This window comes from Stegostoma tigrinum, unplaced genomic scaffold, assembly GCF_030684315.1.
Source record: "Stegostoma tigrinum isolate sSteTig4 unplaced genomic scaffold, sSteTig4.hap1 scaffold_558, whole genome shotgun sequence".
Lineage (NCBI taxonomy): Eukaryota > Metazoa > Chordata > Chondrichthyes > Orectolobiformes > Stegostomatidae > Stegostoma > Stegostoma tigrinum.
The window spans coordinates 7,501-29,105 of NW_026728492.1; positions in this window are offsets into that span (position 1 = coordinate 7,501).

Sequence of the window (21,605 nt, forward strand, 5' to 3'; positions counted from 1 at the left end):
AAAAATTCTAAGTGTCAAAAAAAATTCTAAGTGTCAAAAAGAATTCTAAGTGTCAAAAAAAATTCTAAGTGTCAGAAAGGGAAATGAGTAACCAAGAAGAGAAATGAGTAACCAAGAAATCAGTAACCAACAGGAGAAATGAGTAACCAAGAAGAGAAATGAGTAACCAAGAAATCAGTAACCAACAGGAGAAATGAGTAACCAACGGGAGAAATGAGTAACCAACGGGAGAAATGAGTAACCAACGGGAGAAGTCAGTAACCAACGGGAGAAATCAGTAACCAAAGGGAGAAGTCAGTAACCAACGGGAGAAATCAGTAACCAACAAGAGAAATGAGTAACCAACGGGAGAAATCAGTAACCAAAGGGAGAAGTCAGTAACCAACGGGAGAAATCAGTAACCAAGCTTATTTTTGGTTGGTTACTGACTTCTCCGTTCAACTTGGAGCTGCCCTTGTGCACGATCAAGGAGGGGTATTATCCGCCACGGGGGCTTAATTTTCGCCTAAGGGGAGCGATTTGGAGGCCGTGGCCGGGTGAGGCGCGCCTTTCGAAGGGGAGGGATTTGAATTTCGGCTGCATTGAGGGTAGCTGCCCGCTGTTGTGGGTTTTTGGAGCCTGAGCCCGTTCAACTTGGAGCTGCCCTTGTGCACGATCAAGGAGGGGTATTATCGGCCACGGGGGCTTAATTTTCGCCTAAGGGGAGCGATTTGGAGGCCGTGGCCGGGTGAGGCGCGCCTTTCGAAGGGGAGGGATTTGAATTTCGGCTGCATTGAGGGTAGCTGCCCGCTGTTGTGGGTTTTTGGAGCCTGAGCCCGTTCAACTTGGAGCTGCCCTTGTGCACGATCAAGGAGGGGTATTATCGGCCACGGGGGCTTAATTTTCGCCTAAGGGGAGCGATTTGGAGGCCGTGGCCGGGTGAGGCGCGCCTCTCGAAGGGGAGGGATTTGAATTTCGGCTGCATTGAGGGTAGCTGCCCGCTGTTGTGGGTTTTTGGAGCCTGAGCCCGTTCAACTTGGAGCTGCCCTTGTGCACGATCAAGGAGGGGTATTATCGGCCACGGGGGCTTAATTTTCGCCTAAGGGGAGCGATTTGGAGGCCGTGGCCGGGTGAGGCGCGCCTCTCGAAGGGGAGGGATTTGAATTTCGGCTGCATTGAGGGTAGCTGCCCCGCTGTGGTGGTTTTTCGGAGCCTGAGCCCGAGCGGGGCGTCGGTTCCCGAGGTGGGCAGGAGTCGCTGTGCCCGTGAGGCTGCCTGGCCGAGTCGGAGTGCTGTGGGACGGCGGGGAGCGGGTTTTCCCGGGCGAGGGGGCGATCCCGAGGAAGGGGAGCGATTTGGAGGCCGTGGCCGGGTGAGGCGCGCCTTTCGGAGGGGAGGAATTTGAATTTCGGCTGCATTGAGGGTAGCTGCCCGCTGTTGTGGGTTTTCGGAGCCTGAGCCCGAGCGGGGCGTCGGTTCCCGAGGTGGGCAGGAGTCGCTGTGCCCGTGAGGCTGCCTGGCCGAGTCGGAGTGCTGTGGGACGGCGGGGAGCGGGTTTTCCCGGGCGAGGGGCCGATCCCGAGGAAGGGGAGCAGTTCCGAGGCCGTGGCCGGGTGAGGCGCGCCTTTCGGAGGGGAGGAGTTTGAATTTCGGCTGCATTGAGGGTAGCTGCCCCGCTGTGGTGGTTTTTCGGAGCCTGAGCCCGAGCGGGGCGTCGGTTCCCGAGGTGGGCAGGAGTCGCTGTGCCCGTGAGGCTGCCTGGCCGAGTCGGAGTGCTGTGGGACGGCGGGGAGCGGTTTTTCCCGGGCGAGGGGGCGACCCCGAGGAACTCGGCCGGCGGGGAGGCGTTCCGGCCCGGGCGAGGGGCGCGGACCCGACCGGAGACGTCCAAAACCTTGAAAGGGGTAAGCGGGAAAAGGTCAGCAAAGTGCCCGAAGCAGTAAGGCGAAAAAGCCGTCGGAACCTCCGAAAATGTCCAAAAGCGTGAAATCAGTAACCAGGAAAATGCATAAAAATGGCCAAAAGTGTGAAATCAGTAAGCAGGAAAAGTCGGGAAAAGTGTCTAAAAATGCTTGGAAATCTGAGGAAAATGCCCGAAAATGAGGCCCCTCGGTCGGGAGGAGGAAGTCGAAAATCCCCGTGCCCGACGAGGGAAGTCAGTAACCAGAAGGAAAAACTTAGAAAAAAATTCTAAGTGTCAAAAAAAATTCTAAGTGTCAAAAAAAATTCTAAGTGTCAAAAAAAATTCTAAGTGTCAAAAAGAATTCTAAGTGTCAAAAAAATTCTAAGTGTCAAAAAAATTCTAAGTGTCAAAAAAAATTCTAAGTGTCAAAAAGAATTCTAAGTGTCAAAAAAAATTCTAAGTGTCAAAAAAAATTCTAAGTGTCAAAAAAAATTCTAAGTGTCAAAAAAAATTCTAAGTGTCAAAAAAAATTCTAAGTGTCAAAAAAAATTCTAAGTGTCAAAAAAATTCTAAGTGTCAAAAAAAATTCTAAGTGTCAAAAAAAATTCTAAGTGTCAAAAAAAATTCTAAGTGTCAAAAAAAATTCTAAGTGTCAAAAAAATTCTAAGTGTCAAAAAAAATTCTAAGTGTCAAAAAAAATTCTAAGTGTCAAAAAAAATTCTAAGTGTCAAAAAGAATTCTAAGTGTCAAAAAAAATTCTAAGTGTCAGAAAGGGAAATGAGTAACCAAGAAGAGAAATGAGTAACCAAGAAATCAGTAACCAACAGGAGAAATGAGTAACCAAGAAGAGAAATGAGTAACCAAGAAATCAGTAACCAACAGGAGAAATGAGTAACCAACGGGAGAAATGAGTAACCAACGGGAGAAATGAGTAACCAACGGGAGAAGTCAGTAACCAACGGGAGAAATCAGTAACCAAAGGGAGAAGTCAGTAACCAACGGGAGAAATCAGTAACCAACAAGAGAAATGAGTAACCAACGGGAGAAATCAGTAACCAAAGGGAGAAGTCAGTAACCAACGGGAGAAATCAGTAACCAAGCTTATTTTTGGTTGGTTACTGACTTCTCCGTTCAACTTGGAGCTGCCCTTGTGCACGATCAAGGAGGGGTATTATCCGCCACGGGGGCTTAATTTTCGCCTAAGGGGAGCGATTTGGAGGCCGTGGCCGGGTGAGGCGCGCCTTTCGAAGGGGAGGGATTTGAATTTCGGCTGCATTGAGGGTAGCTGCCCGCTGTTGTGGGTTTTTGGAGCCTGAGCCCGTTCAACTTGGAGCTGCCCTTGTGCACGATCAAGGAGGGGTATTATCGGCCACGGGGGCTTAATTTTCGCCTAAGGGGAGCGATTTGGAGGCCGTGGCCGGGTGAGGCGCGCCTTTCGAAGGGGAGGGATTTGAATTTCGGCTGCATTGAGGGTAGCTGCCCGCTGTTGTGGGTTTTTGGAGCCTGAGCCCGTTCAACTTGGAGCTGCCCTTGTGCACGATCAAGGAGGGGTATTATCGGCCACGGGGGCTTAATTTTCGCCTAAGGGGAGCGATTTGGAGGCCGTGGCCGGGTGAGGCGCGCCTCTCGAAGGGGAGGGATTTGAATTTCGGCTGCATTGAGGGTAGCTGCCCGCTGTTGTGGGTTTTTGGAGCCTGAGCCCGTTCAACTTGGAGCTGCCCTTGTGCACGATCAAGGAGGGGTATTATCGGCCACGGGGGCTTAATTTTCGCCTAAGGGGAGCGATTTGGAGGCCGTGGCCGGGTGAGGCGCGCCTCTCGAAGGGGAGGGATTTGAATTTCGGCTGCATTGAGGGTAGCTGCCCGCTGTTGTGGGTTTTTGGAGCCTGAGCCCGAGCGGGGCGTCGGTTCCCGAGGTGGGCAGGAGTCGCTGTGCCCGTGAGGCTGCCTGGCCGAGTCGGAGTGCTGTGGGACGGCGGGGAGCGGGTTTTCCCGGGCGAGGGGCCGATCCCGAGGAAGGGGAGCAGTTCCGAGGCCGTGGCCGGGTGAGGCGCGCCTCTCGAAGGGGAGGAATTTGAATTTCGGCTGCATTGAGGGTAGCTGCCCCGCTGTGGTGGTTTTTCGGAGCCTGAGCCCGAGCGGGGCGTCGGTTCCCGAGGTGGGCAGGAGTCGCTGTGCCCGTGAGGCTGCCTGGCCGAGTCGGAGTGCTGTGGGACGGCGGGGAGCGGTTTTTCCCGGGCGAGGGGGCGACCCCGAGGAACTCGGCCGGCGGGGAGGCGTTCCGGCCCGGGCGAGGGGCGCGGACCCGACCGGAGACGTCCAAAACCTTGAAAGGGGTAAGCGGGAAAAGGTCAGCAAAGTGCCCGAAGCAGTAAGGCGAAAAAGCCGTCGGAACCTCCGAAAATGTCCAAAAGCGTGAAATCAGTAACCAGGAAAATGCATAAAAATGGCCAAAAGTGTGAAATCAGTAAGCAGGAAAAGTCGGGAAAAGTGTCTAAAAATGCTTGGAAATCTGAGGAAAATGCCCGAAAATGAGGCCCCTCGGTCGGGAGGAGGAAGTCGAAAATCCCCGTGCCCGACGAGGGAAGTCAGTAACCAGAAGGAAAAACTTAGAAAAAAATTCTAAGTGTCAAAAAAAATTCTAAGTGTCAAAAAAAATTCTAAGTGTCAAAAAAAATTCTAAGTGTCAAAAAGAATTCTAAGTGTCAAAAAAATTCTAAGTGTCAAAAAAATTCTAAGTGTCAAAAAAAATTCTAAGTGTCAAAAAGAATTCTAAGTGTCAAAAAAAATTCTAAGTGTCAAAAAAAATTCTAAGTGTCAAAAAAAATTCTAAGTGTCAAAAAAAATTCTAAGTGTCAAAAAAAATTCTAAGTGTCAAAAAAAATTCTAAGTGTCAAAAAAATTCTAAGTGTCAAAAAAAATTCTAAGTGTCAAAAAAAATTCTAAGTGTCAAAAAAAATTCTAAGTGTCAAAAAAAATTCTAAGTGTCAAAAAAATTCTAAGTGTCAAAAAAAATTCTAAGTGTCAAAAAAAATTCTAAGTGTCAAAAAAAATTCTAAGTGTCAAAAAGAATTCTAAGTGTCAAAAAAAATTCTAAGTGTCAGAAAGGGAAATGAGTAACCAAGAAGAGAAATGAGTAACCAAGAAATCAGTAACCAACAGGAGAAATGAGTAACCAAGAAGAGAAATGAGTAACCAAGAAATCAGTAACCAACAGGAGAAATGAGTAACCAACGGGAGAAATGAGTAACCAACGGGAGAAATGAGTAACCAACGGGAGAAGTCAGTAACCAACGGGAGAAATCAGTAACCAAAGGGAGAAGTCAGTAACCAACGGGAGAAATCAGTAACCAACAAGAGAAATGAGTAACCAACGGGAGAAATCAGTAACCAAAGGGAGAAGTCAGTAACCAACGGGAGAAATCAGTAACCAAGCTTATTTTTGGTTGGTTACTGACTTCTCCGTTCAACTTGGAGCTGCCCTTGTGCACGATCAAGGAGGGGTATTATCCGCCACGGGGGCTTAATTTTCGCCTAAGGGGAGCGATTTGGAGGCCGTGGCCGGGTGAGGCGCGCCTTTCGAAGGGGAGGGATTTGAATTTCGGCTGCATTGAGGGTAGCTGCCCGCTGTTGTGGGTTTTTGGAGCCTGAGCCCGTTCAACTTGGAGCTGCCCTTGTGCACGATCAAGGAGGGGTATTATCGGCCACGGGGGCTTAATTTTCGCCTAAGGGGAGCGATTTGGAGGCCGTGGCCGGGTGAGGCGCGCCTTTCGAAGGGGAGGGATTTGAATTTCGGCTGCATTGAGGGTAGCTGCCCGCTGTTGTGGGTTTTTGGAGCCTGAGCCCGTTCAACTTGGAGCTGCCCTTGTGCACGATCAAGGAGGGGTATTATCGGCCACGGGGGCTTAATTTTCGCCTAAGGGGAGCGATTTGGAGGCCGTGGCCGGGTGAGGCGCGCCTCTCGAAGGGGAGGGATTTGAATTTCGGCTGCATTGAGGGTAGCTGCCCGCTGTTGTGGGTTTTTGGAGCCTGAGCCCGTTCAACTTGGAGCTGCCCTTGTGCACGATCAAGGAGGGGTATTATCGGCCACGGGGGCTTAATTTTCGCCTAAGGGGAGCGATTTGGAGGCCGTGGCCGGGTGAGGCGCGCCTCTCGAAGGGGAGGGATTTGAATTTCGGCTGCATTGAGGGTAGCTGCCCCGCTGTGGTGGTTTTTCGGAGCCTGAGCCCGAGCGGGGCGTCGGTTCCCGAGGTGGGCAGGAGTCGCTGTGCCCGTGAGGCTGCCTGGCCGAGTCGGAGTGCTGTGGGACGGCGGGGAGCGGGTTTTCCCGGGCGAGGGGGCGATCCCGAGGAAGGGGAGCGATTTGGAGGCCGTGGCCGGGTGAGGCGCGCCTTTCGGAGGGGAGGAATTTGAATTTCGGCTGCATTGAGGGTAGCTGCCCGCTGTTGTGGGTTTTCGGAGCCTGAGCCCGAGCGGGGCGTCGGTTCCCGAGGTGGGCAGGAGTCGCTGTGCCCGTGAGGCTGCCTGGCCGAGTCGGAGTGCTGTGGGACGGCGGGGAGCGGGTTTTCCCGGGCGAGGGGCCGATCCCGAGGAAGGGGAGCAGTTCCGAGGCCGTGGCCGGGTGAGGCGCGCCTTTCGGAGGGGAGGAGTTTGAATTTCGGCTGCATTGAGGGTAGCTGCCCCGCTGTGGTGGTTTTTCGGAGCCTGAGCCCGAGCGGGGCGTCGGTTCCCGAGGTGGGCAGGAGTCGCTGTGCCCGTGAGGCTGCCTGGCCGAGTCGGAGTGCTGTGGGACGGCGGGGAGCGGTTTTTCCCGGGCGAGGGGGCGACCCCGAGGAACTCGGCCGGCGGGGAGGCGTTCCGGCCCGGGCGAGGGGCGCGGACCCGACCGGAGACGTCCAAAACCTTGAAAGGGGTAAGCGGGAAAAGGTCAGCAAAGTGCCCGAAGCAGTAAGGCGAAAAAGCCGTCGGAACCTCCGAAAATGTCCAAAAGCGTGAAATCAGTAACCAGGAAAATGCATAAAAATGGCCAAAAGTGTGAAATCAGTAAGCAGGAAAAGTCGGGAAAAGTGTCTAAAAATGCTTGGAAATCTGAGGAAAATGCCCGAAAATGAGGCCCCTCGGTCGGGAGGAGGAAGTCGAAAATCCCCGTGCCCGACGAGGGAAGTCAGTAACCAGAAGGAAAAACTTAGAAAAAAATTCTAAGTGTCAAAAAAAATTCTAAGTGTCAAAAAAAATTCTAAGTGTCAAAAAAAATTCTAAGTGTCAAAAAGAATTCTAAGTGTCAAAAAAATTCTAAGTGTCAAAAAAATTCTAAGTGTCAAAAAAAATTCTAAGTGTCAAAAAGAATTCTAAGTGTCAAAAAAAATTCTAAGTGTCAAAAAAAATTCTAAGTGTCAAAAAAAATTCTAAGTGTCAAAAAAAATTCTAAGTGTCAAAAAAAATTCTAAGTGTCAAAAAAAATTCTAAGTGTCAAAAAAATTCTAAGTGTCAAAAAAAATTCTAAGTGTCAAAAAAAATTCTAAGTGTCAAAAAAAATTCTAAGTGTCAAAAAAAATTCTAAGTGTCAAAAAAATTCTAAGTGTCAAAAAAAATTCTAAGTGTCAAAAAAAATTCTAAGTGTCAAAAAAAATTCTAAGTGTCAAAAAGAATTCTAAGTGTCAAAAAAAATTCTAAGTGTCAGAAAGGGAAATGAGTAACCAAGAAGAGAAATGAGTAACCAAGAAATCAGTAACCAACAGGAGAAATGAGTAACCAAGAAGAGAAATGAGTAACCAAGAAATCAGTAACCAACAGGAGAAATGAGTAACCAACGGGAGAAATGAGTAACCAACGGGAGAAATGAGTAACCAACGGGAGAAGTCAGTAACCAACGGGAGAAATCAGTAACCAAAGGGAGAAGTCAGTAACCAACGGGAGAAATCAGTAACCAACAAGAGAAATGAGTAACCAACGGGAGAAATCAGTAACCAAAGGGAGAAGTCAGTAACCAACGGGAGAAATCAGTAACCAAGCTTATTTTTGGTTGGTTACTGACTTCTCCGTTCAACTTGGAGCTGCCCTTGTGCACGATCAAGGAGGGGTATTATCCGCCACGGGGGCTTAATTTTCGCCTAAGGGGAGCGATTTGGAGGCCGTGGCCGGGTGAGGCGCGCCTTTCGAAGGGGAGGGATTTGAATTTCGGCTGCATTGAGGGTAGCTGCCCGCTGTTGTGGGTTTTTGGAGCCTGAGCCCGTTCAACTTGGAGCTGCCCTTGTGCACGATCAAGGAGGGGTATTATCGGCCACGGGGGCTTAATTTTCGCCTAAGGGGAGCGATTTGGAGGCCGTGGCCGGGTGAGGCGCGCCTTTCGAAGGGGAGGGATTTGAATTTCGGCTGCATTGAGGGTAGCTGCCCGCTGTTGTGGGTTTTTGGAGCCTGAGCCCGTTCAACTTGGAGCTGCCCTTGTGCACGATCAAGGAGGGGTATTATCGGCCACGGGGGCTTAATTTTCGCCTAAGGGGAGCGATTTGGAGGCCGTGGCCGGGTGAGGCGCGCCTCTCGAAGGGGAGGGATTTGAATTTCGGCTGCATTGAGGGTAGCTGCCCGCTGTTGTGGGTTTTTGGAGCCTGAGCCCGTTCAACTTGGAGCTGCCCTTGTGCACGATCAAGGAGGGGTATTATCGGCCACGGGGGCTTAATTTTCGCCTAAGGGGAGCGATTTGGAGGCCGTGGCCGGGTGAGGCGCGCCTCTCGAAGGGGAGGGATTTGAATTTCGGCTGCATTGAGGGTAGCTGCCCGCTGTTGTGGGTTTTTGGAGCCTGAGCCCGAGCGGGGCGTCGGTTCCCGAGGTGGGCAGGAGTCGCTGTGCCCGTGAGGCTGCCTGGCCGAGTCGGAGTGCTGTGGGACGGCGGGGAGCGGGTTTTCCCGGGCGAGGGGCCGATCCCGAGGAAGGGGAGCAGTTCCGAGGCCGTGGCCGGGTGAGGCGCGCCTCTCGAAGGGGAGGAATTTGAATTTCGGCTGCATTGAGGGTAGCTGCCCCGCTGTGGTGGTTTTTCGGAGCCTGAGCCCGAGCGGGGCGTCGGTTCCCGAGGTGGGCAGGAGTCGCTGTGCCCGTGAGGCTGCCTGGCCGAGTCGGAGTGCTGTGGGACGGCGGGGAGCGGTTTTTCCCGGGCGAGGGGGCGACCCCGAGGAACTCGGCCGGCGGGGAGGCGTTCCGGCCCGGGCGAGGGGCGCGGACCCGACCGGAGACGTCCAAAACCTTGAAAGGGGTAAGCGGGAAAAGGTCAGCAAAGTGCCCGAAGCAGTAAGGCGAAAAAGCCGTCGGAACCTCCGAAAATGTCCAAAAGCGTGAAATCAGTAACCAGGAAAATGCATAAAAATGGCCAAAAGTGTGAAATCAGTAAGCAGGAAAAGTCGGGAAAAGTGTCTAAAAATGCTTGGAAATCTGAGGAAAATGCCCGAAAATGAGGCCCCTCGGTCGGGAGGAGGAAGTCGAAAATCCCCGTGCCCGACGAGGGAAGTCAGTAACCAGAAGGAAAAACTTAGAAAAAAATTCTAAGTGTCAAAAAAAATTCTAAGTGTCAAAAAAAATTCTAAGTGTCAAAAAAAATTCTAAGTGTCAAAAAGAATTCTAAGTGTCAAAAAAATTCTAAGTGTCAAAAAAATTCTAAGTGTCAAAAAAAATTCTAAGTGTCAAAAAGAATTCTAAGTGTCAAAAAAAATTCTAAGTGTCAAAAAAAATTCTAAGTGTCAAAAAAAATTCTAAGTGTCAAAAAAAATTCTAAGTGTCAAAAAAAATTCTAAGTGTCAAAAAAAATTCTAAGTGTCAAAAAAATTCTAAGTGTCAAAAAAAATTCTAAGTGTCAAAAAAAATTCTAAGTGTCAAAAAAAATTCTAAGTGTCAAAAAAAATTCTAAGTGTCAAAAAAATTCTAAGTGTCAAAAAAAATTCTAAGTGTCAAAAAAAATTCTAAGTGTCAAAAAAAATTCTAAGTGTCAAAAAGAATTCTAAGTGTCAAAAAAAATTCTAAGTGTCAGAAAGGGAAATGAGTAACCAAGAAGAGAAATGAGTAACCAAGAAATCAGTAACCAACAGGAGAAATGAGTAACCAAGAAGAGAAATGAGTAACCAAGAAATCAGTAACCAACAGGAGAAATGAGTAACCAACGGGAGAAATGAGTAACCAACGGGAGAAATGAGTAACCAACGGGAGAAGTCAGTAACCAACGGGAGAAATCAGTAACCAAAGGGAGAAGTCAGTAACCAACGGGAGAAATCAGTAACCAACAAGAGAAATGAGTAACCAACGGGAGAAATCAGTAACCAAAGGGAGAAGTCAGTAACCAACGGGAGAAATCAGTAACCAAGCTTATTTTTGGTTGGTTACTGACTTCTCCGTTCAACTTGGAGCTGCCCTTGTGCACGATCAAGGAGGGGTATTATCCGCCACGGGGGCTTAATTTTCGCCTAAGGGGAGCGATTTGGAGGCCGTGGCCGGGTGAGGCGCGCCTTTCGAAGGGGAGGGATTTGAATTTCGGCTGCATTGAGGGTAGCTGCCCGCTGTTGTGGGTTTTTGGAGCCTGAGCCCGTTCAACTTGGAGCTGCCCTTGTGCACGATCAAGGAGGGGTATTATCGGCCACGGGGGCTTAATTTTCGCCTAAGGGGAGCGATTTGGAGGCCGTGGCCGGGTGAGGCGCGCCTTTCGAAGGGGAGGGATTTGAATTTCGGCTGCATTGAGGGTAGCTGCCCGCTGTTGTGGGTTTTTGGAGCCTGAGCCCGTTCAACTTGGAGCTGCCCTTGTGCACGATCAAGGAGGGGTATTATCGGCCACGGGGGCTTAATTTTCGCCTAAGGGGAGCGATTTGGAGGCCGTGGCCGGGTGAGGCGCGCCTCTCGAAGGGGAGGGATTTGAATTTCGGCTGCATTGAGGGTAGCTGCCCGCTGTTGTGGGTTTTTGGAGCCTGAGCCCGTTCAACTTGGAGCTGCCCTTGTGCACGATCAAGGAGGGGTATTATCGGCCACGGGGGCTTAATTTTCGCCTAAGGGGAGCGATTTGGAGGCCGTGGCCGGGTGAGGCGCGCCTCTCGAAGGGGAGGGATTTGAATTTCGGCTGCATTGAGGGTAGCTGCCCCGCTGTGGTGGTTTTTCGGAGCCTGAGCCCGAGCGGGGCGTCGGTTCCCGAGGTGGGCAGGAGTCGCTGTGCCCGTGAGGCTGCCTGGCCGAGTCGGAGTGCTGTGGGACGGCGGGGAGCGGGTTTTCCCGGGCGAGGGGGCGATCCCGAGGAAGGGGAGCGATTTGGAGGCCGTGGCCGGGTGAGGCGCGCCTTTCGGAGGGGAGGAATTTGAATTTCGGCTGCATTGAGGGTAGCTGCCCGCTGTTGTGGGTTTTCGGAGCCTGAGCCCGAGCGGGGCGTCGGTTCCCGAGGTGGGCAGGAGTCGCTGTGCCCGTGAGGCTGCCTGGCCGAGTCGGAGTGCTGTGGGACGGCGGGGAGCGGGTTTTCCCGGGCGAGGGGCCGATCCCGAGGAAGGGGAGCAGTTCCGAGGCCGTGGCCGGGTGAGGCGCGCCTTTCGGAGGGGAGGAGTTTGAATTTCGGCTGCATTGAGGGTAGCTGCCCCGCTGTGGTGGTTTTTCGGAGCCTGAGCCCGAGCGGGGCGTCGGTTCCCGAGGTGGGCAGGAGTCGCTGTGCCCGTGAGGCTGCCTGGCCGAGTCGGAGTGCTGTGGGACGGCGGGGAGCGGTTTTTCCCGGGCGAGGGGGCGACCCCGAGGAACTCGGCCGGCGGGGAGGCGTTCCGGCCCGGGCGAGGGGCGCGGACCCGACCGGAGACGTCCAAAACCTTGAAAGGGGTAAGCGGGAAAAGGTCAGCAAAGTGCCCGAAGCAGTAAGGCGAAAAAGCCGTCGGAACCTCCGAAAATGTCCAAAAGCGTGAAATCAGTAACCAGGAAAATGCATAAAAATGGCCAAAAGTGTGAAATCAGTAAGCAGGAAAAGTCGGGAAAAGTGTCTAAAAATGCTTGGAAATCTGAGGAAAATGCCCGAAAATGAGGCCCCTCGGTCGGGAGGAGGAAGTCGAAAATCCCCGTGCCCGACGAGGGAAGTCAGTAACCAGAAGGAAAAACTTAGAAAAAAATTCTAAGTGTCAAAAAAAATTCTAAGTGTCAAAAAAAATTCTAAGTGTCAAAAAAAATTCTAAGTGTCAAAAAGAATTCTAAGTGTCAAAAAAATTCTAAGTGTCAAAAAAATTCTAAGTGTCAAAAAAAATTCTAAGTGTCAAAAAGAATTCTAAGTGTCAAAAAAAATTCTAAGTGTCAAAAAAAATTCTAAGTGTCAAAAAAAATTCTAAGTGTCAAAAAAAATTCTAAGTGTCAAAAAAAATTCTAAGTGTCAAAAAAAATTCTAAGTGTCAAAAAAATTCTAAGTGTCAAAAAAAATTCTAAGTGTCAAAAAAAATTCTAAGTGTCAAAAAAATTCTAAGTGTCAAAAAAAATTCTAAGTGTCAAAAAAAATTCTAAGTGTCAAAAAAAATTCTAAGTGTCAAAAAGAATTCTAAGTGTCAAAAAAAATTCTAAGTGTCAGAAAGGGAAATGAGTAACCAAGAAGAGAAATGAGTAACCAAGAAATCAGTAACCAACAGGAGAAATGAGTAACCAAGAAGAGAAATGAGTAACCAAGAAATCAGTAACCAACAGGAGAAATGAGTAACCAACGGGAGAAATGAGTAACCAACGGGAGAAATGAGTAACCAACGGGAGAAGTCAGTAACCAACGGGAGAAATCAGTAACCAAAGGGAGAAGTCAGTAACCAACGGGAGAAATCAGTAACCAACAAGAGAAATGAGTAACCAACGGGAGAAATCAGTAACCAAAGGGAGAAGTCAGTAACCAACGGGAGAAATCAGTAACCAAGCTTATTTTTGGTTGGTTACTGACTTCTCCGTTCAACTTGGAGCTGCCCTTGTGCACGATCAAGGAGGGGTATTATCCGCCACGGGGGCTTAATTTTCGCCTAAGGGGAGCGATTTGGAGGCCGTGGCCGGGTGAGGCGCGCCTTTCGAAGGGGAGGGATTTGAATTTCGGCTGCATTGAGGGTAGCTGCCCGCTGTTGTGGGTTTTTGGAGCCTGAGCCCGTTCAACTTGGAGCTGCCCTTGTGCACGATCAAGGAGGGGTATTATCGGCCACGGGGGCTTAATTTTCGCCTAAGGGGAGCGATTTGGAGGCCGTGGCCGGGTGAGGCGCGCCTTTCGAAGGGGAGGGATTTGAATTTCGGCTGCATTGAGGGTAGCTGCCCGCTGTTGTGGGTTTTTGGAGCCTGAGCCCGTTCAACTTGGAGCTGCCCTTGTGCACGATCAAGGAGGGGTATTATCGGCCACGGGGGCTTAATTTTCGCCTAAGGGGAGCGATTTGGAGGCCGTGGCCGGGTGAGGCGCGCCTCTCGAAGGGGAGGGATTTGAATTTCGGCTGCATTGAGGGTAGCTGCCCGCTGTTGTGGGTTTTTGGAGCCTGAGCCCGTTCAACTTGGAGCTGCCCTTGTGCACGATCAAGGAGGGGTATTATCGGCCACGGGGGCTTAATTTTCGCCTAAGGGGAGCGATTTGGAGGCCGTGGCCGGGTGAGGCGCGCCTCTCGAAGGGGAGGGATTTGAATTTCGGCTGCATTGAGGGTAGCTGCCCGCTGTTGTGGGTTTTTGGAGCCTGAGCCCGAGCGGGGCGTCGGTTCCCGAGGTGGGCAGGAGTCGCTGTGCCCGTGAGGCTGCCTGGCCGAGTCGGAGTGCTGTGGGACGGCGGGGAGCGGGTTTTCCCGGGCGAGGGGCCGATCCCGAGGAAGGGGAGCAGTTCCGAGGCCGTGGCCGGGTGAGGCGCGCCTCTCGAAGGGGAGGAATTTGAATTTCGGCTGCATTGAGGGTAGCTGCCCCGCTGTGGTGGTTTTTCGGAGCCTGAGCCCGAGCGGGGCGTCGGTTCCCGAGGTGGGCAGGAGTCGCTGTGCCCGTGAGGCTGCCTGGCCGAGTCGGAGTGCTGTGGGACGGCGGGGAGCGGTTTTTCCCGGGCGAGGGGGCGACCCCGAGGAACTCGGCCGGCGGGGAGGCGTTCCGGCCCGGGCGAGGGGCGCGGACCCGACCGGAGACGTCCAAAACCTTGAAAGGGGTAAGCGGGAAAAGGTCAGCAAAGTGCCCGAAGCAGTAAGGCGAAAAAGCCGTCGGAACCTCCGAAAATGTCCAAAAGCGTGAAATCAGTAACCAGGAAAATGCATAAAAATGGCCAAAAGTGTGAAATCAGTAAGCAGGAAAAGTCGGGAAAAGTGTCTAAAAATGCTTGGAAATCTGAGGAAAATGCCCGAAAATGAGGCCCCTCGGTCGGGAGGAGGAAGTCGAAAATCCCCGTGCCCGACGAGGGAAGTCAGTAACCAGAAGGAAAAACTTAGAAAAAAATTCTAAGTGTCAAAAAAAATTCTAAGTGTCAAAAAAAATTCTAAGTGTCAAAAAAAATTCTAAGTGTCAAAAAGAATTCTAAGTGTCAAAAAAATTCTAAGTGTCAAAAAAATTCTAAGTGTCAAAAAAAATTCTAAGTGTCAAAAAGAATTCTAAGTGTCAAAAAAAATTCTAAGTGTCAAAAAAAATTCTAAGTGTCAAAAAAAATTCTAAGTGTCAAAAAAAATTCTAAGTGTCAAAAAAAATTCTAAGTGTCAAAAAAAATTCTAAGTGTCAAAAAAATTCTAAGTGTCAAAAAAAATTCTAAGTGTCAAAAAAAATTCTAAGTGTCAAAAAAAATTCTAAGTGTCAAAAAAAATTCTAAGTGTCAAAAAAATTCTAAGTGTCAAAAAAAATTCTAAGTGTCAAAAAAAATTCTAAGTGTCAAAAAAAATTCTAAGTGTCAAAAAGAATTCTAAGTGTCAAAAAAAATTCTAAGTGTCAGAAAGGGAAATGAGTAACCAAGAAGAGAAATGAGTAACCAAGAAATCAGTAACCAACAGGAGAAATGAGTAACCAAGAAGAGAAATGAGTAACCAAGAAATCAGTAACCAACAGGAGAAATGAGTAACCAACGGGAGAAATGAGTAACCAACGGGAGAAATGAGTAACCAACGGGAGAAGTCAGTAACCAACGGGAGAAATCAGTAACCAAAGGGAGAAGTCAGTAACCAACGGGAGAAATCAGTAACCAACAAGAGAAATGAGTAACCAACGGGAGAAATCAGTAACCAAAGGGAGAAGTCAGTAACCAACGGGAGAAATCAGTAACCAAGCTTATTTTTGGTTGGTTACTGACTTCTCCGTTCAACTTGGAGCTGCCCTTGTGCACGATCAAGGAGGGGTATTATCCGCCACGGGGGCTTAATTTTCGCCTAAGGGGAGCGATTTGGAGGCCGTGGCCGGGTGAGGCGCGCCTCTCGAAGGGGAGGGATTTGAATTTCGGCTGCATTGAGGGTAGCTGCCCCGCTGTGGTGGTTTTTCGGAGCCTGAGCCCGAGCGGGGCGTCGGTTCCCGAGGTGGGCAGGAGTCGCTGTGCCCGTGAGGCTGCCTGGCCGAGTCGGAGTGCTGTGGGACGGCGGGGAGCGGGTTTTCCCGGGCGAGGGGGCGATCCCGAGGAAGGGGAGCGATTTGGAGGCCGTGGCCGGGTGAGGCGCGCCTTTCGGAGGGGAGGAATTTGAATTTCGGCTGCATTGAGGGTAGCTGCCCGCTGTTGTGGGTTTTCGGAGCCTGAGCCCGAGCGGGGCGTCGGTTCCCGAGGTGGGCAGGAGTCGCTGTGCCCGTGAGGCTGCCTGGCCGAGTCGGAGTGCTGTGGGACGGCGGGGAGCGGGTTTTCCCGGGCGAGGGGCCGATCCCGAGGAAGGGGAGCAGTTCCGAGGCCGTGGCCGGGTGAGGCGCGCCTTTCGGAGGGGAGGAGTTTGAATTTCGGCTGCATTGAGGGTAGCTGCCCCGCTGTGGTGGTTTTTCGGAGCCTGAGCCCGAGCGGGGCGTCGGTTCCCGAGGTGGGCAGGAGTCGCTGTGCCCGTGAGGCTGCCTGGCCGAGTCGGAGTGCTGTGGGACGGCGGGGAGCGGTTTTTCCCGGGCGAGGGGGCGACCCCGAGGAACTCGGCCGGCGGGGAGGCGTTCCGGCCCGGGCGAGGGGCGCGGACCCGACCGGAGACGTCCAAAACCTTGAAAGGGGTAAGCGGGAAAAGGTCAGCAAAGTGCCCGAAGCAGTAAGGCGAAAAAGCCGTCGGAACCTCCGAAAATGTCCAAAAGCGTGAAATCAGTAACCAGGAAAATGCATAAAAATGGCCAAAAGTGTGAAATCAGTAAGCAGGAAAAGTCGGGAAAAGTGTCTAAAAATGCTTGGAAATCTGAGGAAAATGCCCGAAAATGAGGCCCCTCGGTCGGGAGGAGGAAGTCGAAAATCCCCGTGCCCGACGAGGGAAGTCAGTAACCAGAAGGAAAAACTTAGAAAAAAATTCTAAGTGTCAAAAAAAATTCTAAGTGTCAAAAAAAATTCTAAGTGTCAAAAAAAATTCTAAGTGTCAAAAAGAATTCTAAGTGTCAAAAAAATTCTAAGTGTCAAAAAAATTCTAAGTGTCAAAAAAAATTCTAAGTGTCAAAAAGAATTCTAAGTGTCAAAAAAAATTCTAAGTGTCAAAAAAAATTCTAAGTGTCAAAAAAAATTCTAAGTGTCAAAAAAAATTCTAAGTGTCAAAAAAAATTCTAAGTGTCAAAAAAAATTCTAAGTGTCAAAAAAATTCTAAGTGTCAAAAAAAATTCTAAGTGTCAAAAAAAATTCTAAGTGTCAAAAAAAATTCTAAGTGTCAAAAAAAATTCTAAGTGTCAAAAAAATTCTAAGTGTCAAAAAAAATTCTAAGTGTCAAAAAGAATTCTAAGTGTCAAAAAAAATTCTAAGTGTCAAAAAGAATTCTAAGTGTCAAAAAAAATTCTAAGTGTCAGAAAGGGAAATGAGTAACCAAGAAGAGAAATGAGTAACCAAGAAATCAGTAACCAACAGGAGAAATGAGTAACCAAGAAGAGAAATGAGTAACCAAGAAATCAGTAACCAACAGGAGAAATGAGTAACCAACGGGAGAAATGAGTAACCAACGGGAGAAATGAGTAACCAACGGGAGAAGTCAGTAACCAACGGGAGAAATCAGTAACCAAAGGGAGAAGTCAGTAACCAACGGGAGAAATCAGTAACCAACAAGAGAAATGAGTAACCAACGGGAGAAATCAGTAACCAAAGGGAGAAGTCAGTAACCAACGGGAGAAATCAGTAACCAAGCTTATTTTTGGTTGGTTACTGACTTCTCCGTTCAACTTGGAGCTGCCCTTGTGCACGATCAAGGAGGGGTATTATCGGCCACGGGGGCTTAATTTTCGCCTAAGGGGAGCGATTTGGAGGCCGTGGCCGGGTGAGGGGCGCCTTTCGAAGGGGAGGGATTTGAATTTCGGCTGCATTGAGGGTAGCTGCCCGCTGTTGTGGGTTTTTGGAGCCTGAGCCCGTTCAACTTGGAGCTGCCCTTGTGCACGATCAAGGAGGGGTATTATCGGCCACGGGGGCTTAATTTTCGCCTAAGGGGAGCGATTTGGAGGCCGTGGCCGGGTGAGGCGCGCCTTTCGAAGGGGAGGGATTTGAATTTCGGCTGCATTGAGGGTAGCTGCCCGCTGTTGTGGGTTTTTGGAGCCTGAGCCCGAGCGGGGCGTCGGTTCCCGAGGTGGGCAGGAGTCGCTGTGCCCGTGAGGCTGCCTGGCCGAGTCGGAGTGCTGTGGGACGGCGGGGAGCGGGTTTTCCCGGGCGAGGGGCCGATCCCGAGGAAGGGGAGCAGTTCCGAGGCCGTGGCCGGGTGAGGCGCGCCTCTCGAAGGGGAGGAATTTGAATTTCGGCTGCATTGAGGGTAGCTGCCCCGCTGTGGTGGTTTTTCGGAGCCTGAGCCCGAGCGGGGCGTCGGTTCCCGAGGTGGGCAGGAGTCGCTGTGCCCGTGAGGCTGCCTGGCCGAGTCGGAGTGCTGTGGGACGGCGGGGAGCGGGTTTTCCCGGGCGAGGGGGCGATCCCGAGGAAGGGGAGCGATTTGGAGGCCGTGGCCGGGTGAGGCGCGCCTTTCGGAGGGGAGGAATTTGAATTTCGGCTGCATTGAGGGTAGCTGCCCGCTGTTGTGGGTTTTCGGAGCCTGAGCCCGAGCGGGGCGTCGGTTCCCGAGGTGGGCAGGAGTCGCTGTGCCCGTGAGGCTGCCTGGCCGAGTCGGAGTGCTGTGGGACGGCGGGGAGCGGGTTTTCCCGGGCGAGGGGCCGATCCCGAGGAAGGGGAGCAGTTCCGAGGCCGTGGCCGGGTGAGGCGCGCCTTTCGGAGGGGAGGAGTTTGAATTTCGGCTGCATTGAGGGTAGCTGCCCCGCTGTGGTGGTTTTTCGGAGCCTGAGCCCGAGCGGGGCGTCGGTTCCCGAGGTGGGCAGGAGTCGCTGTGCCCGTGAGGCTGCCTGGCCGAGTCGGAGTGCTGTGGGACGGCGGGGAGCGGTTTTTCCCGGGCGAGGGGGCGACCCCGAGGAACTCGGCCGGCGGGGAGGCGTTCCGGCCCGGGCGAGGGGCGCGGACCCGACCGGAGACGTCCAAAACCTTGAAAGGGGTAAGCGGGAAAAGGTCAGCAAAGTGCCCGAAGCAGTAAGGCGAAAAAGCCGTCGGAACCTCCGAAAATGTCCAAAAGCGTGAAATCAGTAACCAGGAAAATGCATAAAAATGGCCAAAAGTGTGAAATCAGTAAGCAGGAAAAGTCGGGAAAAGTGTCTAAAAATGCTTGGAAATCTGAGGAAAATGCCCGAAAATGAGGCCCCTCGGTCGGGAGGAGGAAGTCGAAAATCCCCGTGCCCGACGAGGGAAGTCAGTAACCAGAAGGAAAAACTTAGAAAAAAATTCTAAGTGTCAAAAAAAATTCTAAGTGTCAAAAAAAATTCTAAGTGTCAAAAAAAATTCTAAGTGTCAAAAAGAATTCTAAGTGTCAAAAAAATTCTAAGTGTCAAAAAAATTCTAAGTGTCAAAAAAAATTCTAAGTGTCAAAAAGAATTCTAAGTGTCAAAAAAAATTCTAAGTGTCAAAAAAAATTCTAAGTGTCAAAAAAAATTCTAAGTGTCAAAAAAAATTCTAAGTGTCAAAAAAAATTCTAAGTGTCAAAAAAAATTCTAAGTGTCAAAAAAAATTCTAAGTGTCAAAAAAATTCTAAGTGTCAAAAAAAATTCTAAGTGTCAAAAAAAATTCTAAGTGTCAAAAAAAATTCTAAGTGTCAAAAAGAATTCTAAGTGTCAAAAAAAATTCTAAGTGTCAGAAAGGGAAATGAGTAACCAAGAAGAGAAATGAGTAACCAAGAAATCAGTAACCAACAGGAGAAATGAGTAACCAAGAAGAGAAATGAGTAACCAAGAAATCAGTAACCAACAGGAGAAATGAGTAACCAACGGGAGAAATGAGTAACCAACGGGAGAAATGAGTAACCAACGGGAGAAGTCAGTAACCAACGGGAGAAATCAGTAACCAAAGGGAGAAGTCAGTAACCAACGGGAGAAATCAGTAACCAACAAGAGAAATGAGTAACCAACGGGAGAAATCAGTAACCAAAGGGAGAAGTCAGTAACCAACGGGAGAAATCAGTAACCAAGCTTATTTTTGGTTGGTTACTGACTTCTCCGTTCAACTTGGAGCTGCCCTTGTGCACGATCAAGGAGGGGTATTATCCGCCACGGGGGCTTAATTTTCGCCTAAGGGGAGCGATTTGGAGGCCGTGGCCGGGTGAGGCGCGCCTTTCGAAGGGGAGGGATTTGAATTTCGGCTGCATTGAGGGTAGCTGCCCGCTGTTGTGGGTTTTTGGAGCCTGAGCCCGTTCAACTTGGAGCTGCCCTTGTGCACGATCAAGGAGGGGTATTATCGGCCACGGGGGCTTAATTTTCGCCTAAGGGGAGCGATTTGGAGGCCGTGGCCGGGTGAGGCGCGCCTTTCGAAGGGGAGGGATTTGAATTTCGGCTGCATTGAGGGTAGCTGCCCGCTGTTGTGGGTTTTTGGAGCCTGAGCCCGTTCAACTTGGAGCTGCCCTTGTGCACGATCAAGGAGGGGTATTATCGGCCACGGGGGCTTAATTTTCGCCTAAGGGGAGCGATTTGGAGGCCGTGGCCGGGTGAGGCGCGCCTCTCGAAGGGGAGGGATTTGAATTTCGGCTGCATTGAGGGTAGCTGCCCGCTGTTGTGGGTTTTTGGAGCCTGAGCCCGTTCAACTTGGAGCTGCCCTTGTGCACGATCAAGGAGGGGTATTATCGGCCACGGGGGCTTAATTTTCGCCTAAGGGGAGCGATTTGGAGGCCGTGGCCGGGTGAGGCGCGCCTCTCGAAGGGGAGGGATTTGAATTTCGGCTGCATTGAGGGTAGCTGCCCGCTGTTGTGGGTTTTTGGAGCCTGAGCCCGAGCGGGGCGTCGGTTCCCGAGGTGGGCAGGAGTCGCTGTGCCCGTGAGGCTGCCTGGCCGAGTCGGAGTGCTGTGGGACGGCGGGGAGCGGGTTTTCCCGGGCGAGGGGCCGATCCCGAGGAAGGGGAGCAGTTCCGAGGCCGTGGCCGGGTGAGGCGCGCCTCTCGAAGGGGAGGAATTTGAATTTCGGCTGCATTGAGGGTAGCTGCCCCGCTGTGGTGGTTTTTCGGAGCCTGAGCCCGAGCGGGGCGTCGGTTCCCGAGGTGGGCAGGAGTCGCTGTGCCCGTGAGGCTGCCTGGCCGAGTCGGAGTGCTGTGGGACGGCGGGGAGCGGGTTTTCCCGGGCGAGGGGGCGATCCCGAGGAAGGGGAGCGATTTGGAGGCCGTGGCCGGGTGAGGCGCGCCTTTCGGAGGGGAGGAATTTGAATTTCGGCTGCATTGAGGGTAGCTGCCCGCTGTTGTGGGTTTTCGGAGCCTGAGCCCGAGCGGGGCGTCGGTTCCCGAGGTGGGCAGGAGTCGCTGTGCCCGTGAGGCTGCCTGGCCGAGTCGGAGTGCTGTGGGACGGCGGGGAGCGGGTTTTCCCGGGCGAGGGGCCGATCCCGAGGAAGGGGAGCAGTTCCGAGGCCGTGGCCGGGTGAGGCGCGCCTTTCGGAGGGGAGGAGTTTGAATTTCGGCTGCATTGAGGGTAGCTGCCCCGCTGTGGTGGTTTTTCGGAGCCTGAGCCCGAGCGGGGCGTCGGTTCCCGAGGTGGGCAGGAGTCGCTGTGCCCGTGAGGCTGCCTGGCCGAGTCGGAGTGCTGTGGGACGGCGGGGAGCGGTTTTTCCCGGGCGAGGGGGCGACCCCGAGGAACTCGGCCGGCGGGGAGGCGTTCCGGCCCGGGCGAGGGGCGCGGACCCGACCGGAGACGTCCAAAACCTTGAAAGGGGTAAGCGGGAAAAGGTCAGCAAAGTGCCCGAAGCAGTAAGGCGAAAAAGCCGTCGGAACCTCCGAAAATGTCCAAAAGCGTGAAATCAGTAACCAGGAAAATGCATAAAAATGGCCAAAAGTGTGAAATCAGTAAGCAGGAAAAGTCGGGAAAAGTGTCTAAAAATGCTTGGAAATCTGAGGAAAATGCCCGAAAATGAGGCCCCTCGGTCGGGAGGAGGAAGTCGAAAATCCCCGTGCCCGACGAGGGAAGTCAGTAACCAGAAGGAAAAACTTAGAAAAAAATTCTAAGTGTCAAAAAAAATTCTAAGTGTCAAAAAAAATTCTAAGTGTCAAAAAAAATTCTAAGTGTCAAAAAGAATTCTAAGTGTCAAAAAAATTCTAAGTGTCAAAAAAATTCTAAGTGTCAAAAAAAATTCTAAGTGTC